Genomic DNA, 9,981 nt, shown 5'->3' with positions numbered 1-9,981 from the left:
CTGTAGCCTGCAGGGCAGTTGTAAGAGAGCACAGCCGTCCCTCACTGTGTTCTGTAGCTGTTACTAGGGATTGCTCCACTTCCACAGCATGCCTTTAGACCTGTGTTTGTAGAACATTTCATTTTTCTCACTCTAACAATGACATCTTCAATCAATCCTCAACCTGCCCTGTGTGTGCTGCACTACAAATAGAAAACCTGGTTGAAGCAGAGCTTGAAGTTGAGCGTTTGAGTGCGTGCGCGTGAGTGCGTGCGCGTCAGTGTGTGTGCGCGCATTAGTGTGTGTGTGTGTGTGTGCATGCGTGCGTGCTTGCGCATTAGTGTGTGTGTATACCAGGGAGATGACACACGGCACTCTGATGTCCACTGAAACCCTACACTTTTATCTCCGCTCCACTCTAAGCAGTTCCAGATTGTGCTTCAAGTTCAAACACACGGTAGATGGAAGAGACCCAACTGTGACTCCGCCATCAGACATGAAAGGCATATTGGAAATATTTTCCACCACGGGGCAGTATCATTACTGAAGGTATAGATACTGCAGAGAGATGGGGGTGTTGGGGTGGAAGGGTGATGGTTTGTAGGCAAATTAATGGGGATATAGCCTTCAGGAGATTAAACGGAACTGAACTGTACTGCCATACAATTGTTTATTCCTCCTGACTTTTTCTGTATAATGCTATGATCTGTTGCCCAATGTGATCACCAAATCCTCTGGAGCTTTGGTCTTGGCTGTTTGACACTGTTTTGGGGAGCATCTCTTTTGTTTGGACGCCCTCCCTCCTGGATGCGGAGGCTTAGACCCCCCCCCCTCGCTACTGGAGCAGTAGAGGGTCTTTGTCTGAGGTTTCACGACCTTTCACCTGCTACTGGCCAGCCTCCCTGCTGTGAGGTCACATTTGGGAGCTGGGGCATGAAGGAGAGGTGGGGGGAGAGGGGGAAGGTTGGGAGAGAGTGGGAAGGTGGGGAGGGAGAGGGAAGACGGAAGGGGAAAGAGTGGACAGGAGAAGGAGAGCGGTGAGCATCAGGGAAAGGAGAGGTGAGAAGAAAGGGGGAGGAGCGGGGGAAGGTGTTGAGAGAGGGGAAGGTAGAGGCGAGGGGGAAGGTGGATGTGGAGAGAGGGAAGGTATGGGGAGACGGAAAGTGGGTGTGGAGAGAGGGAAGGAATGGAGAGACGGAAGATGGGTGAGGAGTGGGAAGGTGGGTGAGGAGAGAGGGAAGATATGGGGATAATAATAATAATATGCCATTTAGCAGACGCTTTTATCCAAAGCGACTTACAGTCATGCGTGCATACATTTTTGTGTACGGGTGGTACCGGGGATCGAACCCACTACCTTGGCGTTACAAGCGCCGTGCTCTACCAGTTGAGCTACAGGGGAGAGGGAAGGTGGGTGTGGAGAGAGGGAAGGAGGGAAGGAGAGAGGGAAGGTATGGGGAGAGGGAAAGTAGGTGAGGAGAGAGGGAAGGTAGGGAGAGAGGGGTAAGGTGGGAAAGCGGGGTGGGGGGGGGAGGAGTGAAAAAAGGGCATGCCAGCAGAAAGAATGCATTTGTTGTTACTTGAGCCTGAGAAATTGTGAAGCACCGCTTTTACACGTTATACAGTGCATTCGGAAAGTATTCAGACCCCTTGACTTTTACATTTTGTTACGTTACAGCATTATTCTAAAATTGATTACATTGTTTTTTCCTCATCAATCTACACACAATACCCCATAATGACAAAGCAAAAACAGGTTTTTAGAAAGTTTTGCAAATGTATTAAAAATAAAAAACGGAAATCACAATTACATAAGTATTCATACCCTTTACTCAGTACTTTGTTGAAGCACCTTTGGAAGTGATTACAGCCTCAAGTCTTCTTGGGTATGACGCTACAAGCTTGGCACACCTGTATTTGGGGAGTTTCTCCCATTCTTCTCTGCAGATCGTCTCAAGCTCTGTCAGGTTGGATGGGGAGATGTTCGATCGGGTTGAAGTCCAGGTTCTGGCTGGGCCACTGAAGGACATTCAGAGACTTGCCCCGAAGCCATTCCTGCGTTGTCTTGGCTGTGTGCTTAGGGTCATTGTCCTGTTGGAAGGTGAACCTTCTCCCCAGTCTGAGGTCCTGAGCACTCTGGAGCAGGTTTTCAACAAGGATCTCTCTGTACTTTGCTCCGTTCATCTTTCCCTCGATCCTGACTAGTCTCCCAGTTCCTGCCGCTGAAAAACATCCCCACAGCATGATGCTGCCACCCACATGCTTCACCGTAGGGATGGTGCCATGTTTCCTCCATACATGACGCTTGGCATTCAGGCCAAAGAGTTCAAGCTTGGTTTAATCAGACCAGAGAATCTTGTTTCTCATAGTCTGAGAATTTTTTAGGTGCCTTTTGGCAAACTCCAAGCGGGCTGTCAATGTACCTTTTACTGAGGAGTGGCTTCCGTCTGGCCACTCTACCATAAAGGCCTGATTTGGTGGATTGCTGCAGAGATGGTTGTCCTTCTGGAGGGTTCTCCCATCTCCACAAAGGAACTCTGGAGGTCTGTCAGAGTGACCATCGGGTTCTTGGTCACCTCCCTGACCAAGGCCCTTCTCCCCCGATTGCTCAGTTTGGCCGGGCGGCCAGCTCAAGGAAGAGTCTTGGTGGTTCCAAACTTCTTCCATTTAAGAATGATGGAGGCCACTGTGTTCTTGGGGACCTTCAATGCTGCAAAAATGTTTCGGTACTCTTCCCCAGATCTGTGCCTTCGACACAATCCTGTCTCGGAGCTCTACGCACAATTCCTTCGACCTCATGGCTTGGTTTTTGCTCTGACATGCACCTTTATATAGACAGGTGTGTGCCTTTCCAAATCATCTCCAATCAATTGAATTTACCACAGGTGGACTCCCAAGTTGTAGACACATCTCAAGGATGATCAATGGAAACAGGAGGCACCTGAGCTCAATTTCGAGTCTCATAGCAAAGGGTCTGCATACTTATGTAAATCAGGTTTTTCTGTTTTTAACATTTTTAAGGCCATATCTACTTTCTAAAAATAGAAAATGAGAAAAACCTGCTTCCAAATTTTTATTTTTTAACAGTGGCTATTGTAACTTATATGAAGGCTATTGCCTATATCTAGTTCATATTTTGCCTTCCTTGTTGACTAAAAATAAATAAAACCGAGTTGGGCAGATTACTTGAAAAATTGCATCCATAAGTAAACCTACTAATAGGAGTTAGCCACTGTGCAGAATATCTAATATCCTATATGAACAATAAAGGACAATAGAAGAAACAAAGCAATCAAAAAACATTCTTTGAACTTTTTTAATAATTCATTTTATTTAAATTTTCTCTAGAATCAAATTATTGTTTGTCAGCAATATACTGAATATCTCTCCATAGATTTGAGGAATATTATTAGGCTACTAGTGATCGGCACCAATATGGAACGTCTGTCAGTCAATAGGCTGCATTTTTTTCGATATGAAAATTGGAGATGGAAATGTGACTGGCCTGCACAGGTAGGAAAGTGTCCAGACTTTGTGCTGGTTGAACAGTTTAGCTGTTCTGGAAGCTTAATTCAAATAAATAATCTGAAAACAAAAAATCTACCACTCAAAAAATAATAAGAAATAAACATAACTTGCAACATTAGCCTATTAAAAACAGTACTGTAATGAGGTTTCTGCAGTAGGCTATAGGCCCAATACATTATCACAGCATATTGGCTATGCTTGAATTGCCCTACCAATGTTGTTCTTCTCAGACCATTTAGAAAGTATATTGATTTTGTTTTTAAAGTATATGATGGTATTAGATCATTTTATTACTTGTGAGGCACAGCTGAAGGACCATAATAATTAGCTATTTTTATATTACTGGACTGATCGTCAGTCTGAGGGGAGGGAGGGAGCAGCGTTGAGGCTGCCTCTCACCTGACTCACAGTCCCTCCACTCTCCCTCCGCTGAGAAAAGGGGACACTGTCTTCCAGCTGATGGCGAAACTCAAGTCGCACTGCATTATTTCTGCCTCATGCACCATTTCATGTTGTTATTCCTATGACCAGAGAGTGAAATATTCCTCTATTATTAAAAAAGACACAAGCCGCACAGTCTGGGTAGCCATTTGATTATCTGTTCAGCCTTTTAGACCTAGACTTGACGCTCCGGTACCGCTTGCCATGCGGTAGCAGAGAAAACAGTCTATGACTAGGGTGGCTGGAGTCTTTGGCAATTTTTAGGGCCTTCCTCTGATACCGCCTGGTATAGGTGTCCTGGATGGCAGGAAGCTTGGCCCCAGTGACGTACTGGGCCGTACGCACTACCCCCTGTAGCGCATAGCAGTTGCCATACCAGGCGGTGATGCAACCAGTCAGGATGCTCTCGATGGTGCAGCTGTATAACTTTTTGAAGATCTGAGGACCCATGCAAAATCTTTTCAGTCTCCTGAGGGGGAATAGGCATTGTCGTGCCCTCTTCACGACTGTCTTGGTGTGTTTGAACCATGATAGTTTGTTGGTGATGTAGACACCAAGGAACTTGAAGCTCTCAACAGCCTCGTCGATGAGAAGGGGGGCGTGCTCGGCCCTCCTTTTCCTGTAGTCCGCGATCATCTCCTTTGTCTTGATCACGTTGAGGGAGAGGTTGTTGTCCTGGCACCACACTGCCAGGTCTCTGAACTCCTCCCTATAGGCTGTCTCATCGTTGTCAGTGATCAGGCCTACCACCGTTGTGATCGGCAAACTTAATGATGGTGTTGGAATCGTGCTTGGCCACGCAGTCATGGGTGAACAGGGAGTACAGGAGGGGACTAAGCACGCACCCCTGAGGGGCCCCCGTATTGAGGATCAGGGTGGCAGATGTGTTGTTGCCTACCCTTACCACCTGGGGGCGGCCCGTCAGGAAGTCCAGGATCCAGTTGCGGAGGGAGGTGTTTAGTCCCAGGGTCCTTAGCTTAGTGTTGAGCTTTGAGGGCACTATGGTGTTGAACGCTGAGCTGTAGTCAATGAATAGCATTCTCACGTAGGTGTAACTTTTGTCCAGGTGGGAAAGGGCAGTGTGGAGTGCAATAGAGGTTGGGTCGGTATGCAAATTGGAGTGGGTCTAGGGTTTCTGGGATGATGGTGTTGATGATTGTGTTGATGTGAGCCATGATCAGCCTTTCAGACACATGAAATGGTTCAAAATGGGATCACTTTGCCTTCCCGGCCCTAGGGCTGCTGAATCTAGAGCACCTACAGCCAACAGCACTAAACGAAAAATAAAAAATGGAAGTGTTGTTTTTTTTACAGAAATGTTCGGTGATCGACTACAAATGCCTCGGAGATCGGCCAGTAGATCGCAATCGACCGGTTGGTGACCACTGTCATAGATCTATTGTTGTTAGACCCAATGTGGCTCTCCTCACTTATGTTAATGAATAAATGGTGGGGATCGTGTTGTGCATGTGAGTTGATTCAATTTGAATTATGTGAATAGCCTAGTGATGATAACATTGATGATGGTGAGAGCCCAGTAACAGATTGACTGTAGTCCCTATAACCATAGGCTATAGTTACTTTGTCTCTCTAAAATCAATGTTTCCATTTCTATAGGCTAGCCATGTGACAGAGTATATTTTTTAATTGAAACTTCCAAATGCTGTCTTTTACCGGATCCATTTTTTCTCTCTCTCATAAACTGTTTTATTTTCATAGCTGATCATAATTTGGTATGCTATAGCCTATAGATGGGGCGGCAGGTAGCTTAGTGGTTAAGAGCATTGTGCCAGGAACCGAAAGGTCGCTGGTTCTAATCCCCGAGCCGACTAGGTGAAAAATCTGTCTGTGCCCTTGAGCAAGGCACTTAACCCTAATTGCTCCTGTAAGTCGCTCTGGATAAGAGCGTCTGCTAAATTACTGAAAATGTAAAAATAGATAATATTCTGCCCATATGAACAAACCTATTTTAGGCCATATAAAGAACCGCTATGCATGATTTAATGAAAAGCAGCAAACAGACACATTGTTTCACATTCTTTAATAAAAGACTCATAAACAGAAACAGACAATAGGCTACACAGCTCGCTTCAGTTTACCCGCCAAATAGGCCTACAAGAACTCGACGTATCTCAACGACGTTGAGTGTGCGAGGAGGTCTGCGCAGCGTAGTACCTTCCAGAAAAAGTTTTGCTTGGCAAAAAGACACGTAAGCGAGAAATTGTTGTAAGGTTCAGATTTGACGTTATATTTGAATCTAATACTGTACAACATACTGCCTGTGTTGTGATGTTTTGTGTGTTAGGGTATGGTTGGTGTTGAATAGGAGGAAATCAGTCTCAGCACACCTGTCTGTTTTTCCAGGCAAAGCCATGACTTCAGCAGTTTATGTGGAAGTCATTTTTTTTTTCTTAGAAGGAGAAAATAGGAGCAACAAGATGAGGAAGTGAACTTTCGTAAGATATCGCTAACTTAAGATATCTCTGCGCCTAGCCAGAGCACTACGTGTGCATTTTAAGCCAGAAAGGGGTGGGGTGGGGGGAGGATTTGCTGTTTGTCCTTGCAGATGAGGAAAACACCAGATTGGCCCTGTCAAACTGGCCTGTGTTTGTGTGTCTTCCTGCACAGCTGAATGACCTTTCCTGCTTGCCGTACAGGAAAAGGAAGTGAGCTGTGTCAACAAGCAAGACGTTCAGCTTGAACCTGAACTTGTCGTTTTCCCTGCTACAATCACACATTTGGGCTATTGCACACAATAACACAAAAAGTATGCATGTAAACACTTATGCATGCACTCACACACTGACTTGTGTACAGAGCAATATAATCTGAGACATGTTGTGAGAATGTAAAGGCCATACTAATACCCCTCCCATTAAAACTCCATTCATCTGAAGACTGTAAATGGCAGATATCAGTTTGGAAGCTCCAGTCAGTGCCTGAAGGCTCTGGTGCCTTTGAAGCAGAGAACATCCCTACCTCCCCTCTCTCCTCCCCCTCTGCTCCTGTTGTGATTTTGCATGCAAAAGGATTTTGCAATGCAAAGTGTGCTCTTAACCAACATGCAAAGCAGTTTGACTTGGTTCATGGCCCTGCTACTCACTCTCCATAGCAACCAGATTGTGTATTAATAATGATGTGGAGGTAGAGATTGAGAAAGTTTATGGACAGGAGGGTGTTTGTTTTGCGTGTGTGTTGCATTAAAGTTTGTTAGTGTTGTGTGTTATGCATGTTTTGTGTATGTGTGTTCTGGTGGTCACCTGCAGCCTTGATAAGGGGACATCAAATTTTATTTGTCACATACACGTGTTTAGCAGATGTTATAGCGGGTGTAGCGAAATGCTTGTGCTTCTAGCACCGACAGTGCAGTAATATCTAACAATTTCACAACACATACCCAATACACACAAAACTAGTAAGGAATGGGATTTAAGAAAATATACATATATGGACAAGCAATGACAGAGCGGCATGGACTAAGATACAGTAGAATATTATAGAAAATAATACAGTATATATATATGAGATGAGTAGTGCAAGATGTAAACATTATTAAAGTCACTAGTGTTCCATTTCTTAAAATGGCCAGTGATTTCAATAGGCAGCAGCAGCCTCTAATGTGCTAGTGATGGCTATTTAACAGTCTGATGGCCTTGAGATAGAAGCTGTTTTTCATTCTCTCGGTCCCAGCTTTGATGCACCTGTACTGACCTCGCCTTCTGGATGATAGTGGGGTGAACAGGCACTGGCTCAGGTGGTTGATGTCCTTGATGATCTTTTTGGCCTTCCTGTGACATCGGGTGCTGTAGGTGTCTTGGAGGGCAGGTAGTTTGAGTGCTGCTTCCTGTTGCTCTTTATGGAAACTCTGTCATCTGACCTACAGTGAGGGAAATAAGTATTTGATCCCCTGCTGATTTTGTACGTTTGGACTGACGAAGACATGATCAGTCAATAATTTTATTTGAACAGTGAGAGAAAGAATAACAACAACAAAAAATCCAGAAAAATGCATGTCAAAAATGTTATAAATTGATTTGCATTTTAATGAGGGAAATAAGTATTTGACCCCTCTGCAAAACATGACTTAGTACTTGGTGGCAAAACCCTTGTTGGCAATCACAGAGGTCAGACGTTTCTTGTAGTTGGCCACCAGGTTTGCACACATCTCAGGAGGGATTATGTTCCCCTCCTCTTTGCAGATCTTCTCCAAGTCATTAAGGTTTCGAGGCTGACGTTTGGCAACTCGAACCTTCAGCTCCCTCCACAGATTTTCTATGGGATTAAGGTCTGGAGACTGGCTAGGCCACTCCAGGACCTTAATGTGCTTCTTCTTGAGCCACTCCTTTGTTGCCTTGGCCGTGTGTTTTGGGTCATTGTCATGCTGGAATACCCATCACGACCCATTTTCAATGCCCTGGCTGAGGGAAGGAGGTTCTCACCCAAGATTTGACGGTACATGGCCCCGTCCATCGTCCCTTTGATGCGGTGAAGTTGTCCTGTCCCCTTAGCAGAAAAACACCCCCAAAGCATAATGTTTCCACCTCCATGTTTGACGGTGGGGATGGTGTTCTTGGGGTCATAGGCAGCATTCCTGCTCCTCCAAACACGGCGAGTTGAGTTGATGCCAAAGAGCTCGATTTTGGTCTCATCTGACCACAACACTTTCACCCAGTTCTCCTCTGAATCATTCAGATGTTCATTGGCAAACTTCAGATGGCCCTGTATATGTGCTTTCTTGAGCAGGGGGACCTTGCAGGCACTGCAGGATTTCAGTCCTTCACAGCGTAGTGTGTTACCAATTGTTTTCTTGGTGACTATGGTCCCAGCTGCTTTGAGATCATTGACAAGATCCTCCCGTGTAGTTCTGGGCTGATTCCTCACCGTTCTCATGATCATTGCAACTCCACGAGGTGAGATCTTGCATGGAGCCCCAGGCCGAGGGAGATTGACAGTTCTTTTGTGTTTCTTCCATTTGCGAATAATCGCACCAACTGTTGTCACCTTCTCACCAAGCTGCTTGGCGATGGTCGTGTAGCCCATTCCAGCCTTGTGTAGGTCTACAATCTTGTTCCTGACATCCTTGGAGAGCTCTTTGGTCTTGGCCATGGTGGAGAGTTTGGAATCTGATTGATTGATTGCTTCTGTGGACAGGTGTCTTTTTTTATACAGGTAACAAACTGAGATTAGGAGCACTCCCTTTAAGAGTGTGCTCCTAATCTCAGCTCGTTACCTGTATAAAAGACACCTGGGAGCCAGAAATCTTTCTGATTGAGAGGGGGTTAAATACTTATTTCCCTCATTAAAATGCAAATCAATTTATAACATTTTTGACCTGCGTTTTTCAGGATTTTGTTGTTGTTCTGTCTCTCACTGTTCAAATAAACCTACCATTGAAATTATAGACTGATCATTTATTTTCCCTCACTGTACGTGTGTGTTTGTCGAAGGACTGCGGACTGACGAGCATCAGCATTTGTTTCCTGAAGTCCTCAGAAATGTGTGTGCGCGTGTCCAGCCACTGTTTCCGTGGCCCAAACTGGAGGCAGAAAGGGGCAGGCAGGGGCCTGTTTGACACTGCTCGGCGCTCGCTGATATTTTTGGATTGTTGTGTACGAGCGCTGAGCAGAGCACTGATAGAGGGAGGGTTTTCCCCCCCTCCATCCCCCGTACAAACATCCCAGGACTTCCTTTTAGAGAGCAAATTATTTTTGGGGCCTAGAGTCTGGAATGTCCCTGCAGCAGGGAGCTTTGTGTCAATAATTGAAGTATTTATGCTGTCATAAGGACTGACGGAAATCATTGTCCACTATAGAACAGCTTGCTGTCTTAAGGCTGCTGCAATAACATTTAACTGCACTGTTTAGTTTATAATGTCATTCACCATGTCTTTCATCCTCATTTAAACAGGTATTTCCCATCGAGCTAAAAATATATTTTAAGACCTGAGTATTAAGTTTCTTCGCAGCATAAAGTCTGTAAATACCTTCTAAACCTTTTTTTCTTATAGTGACAGCGATGAAGACATTTACTGTA

This window comes from Coregonus lavaretus (assembly GCF_964263955.1).
Source record: "Coregonus lavaretus genome assembly, chromosome: 31".
Lineage (NCBI taxonomy): Eukaryota > Metazoa > Chordata > Actinopteri > Salmoniformes > Salmonidae > Coregonus > Coregonus lavaretus.
This window is presented reverse-complemented; position numbering follows the sequence as displayed.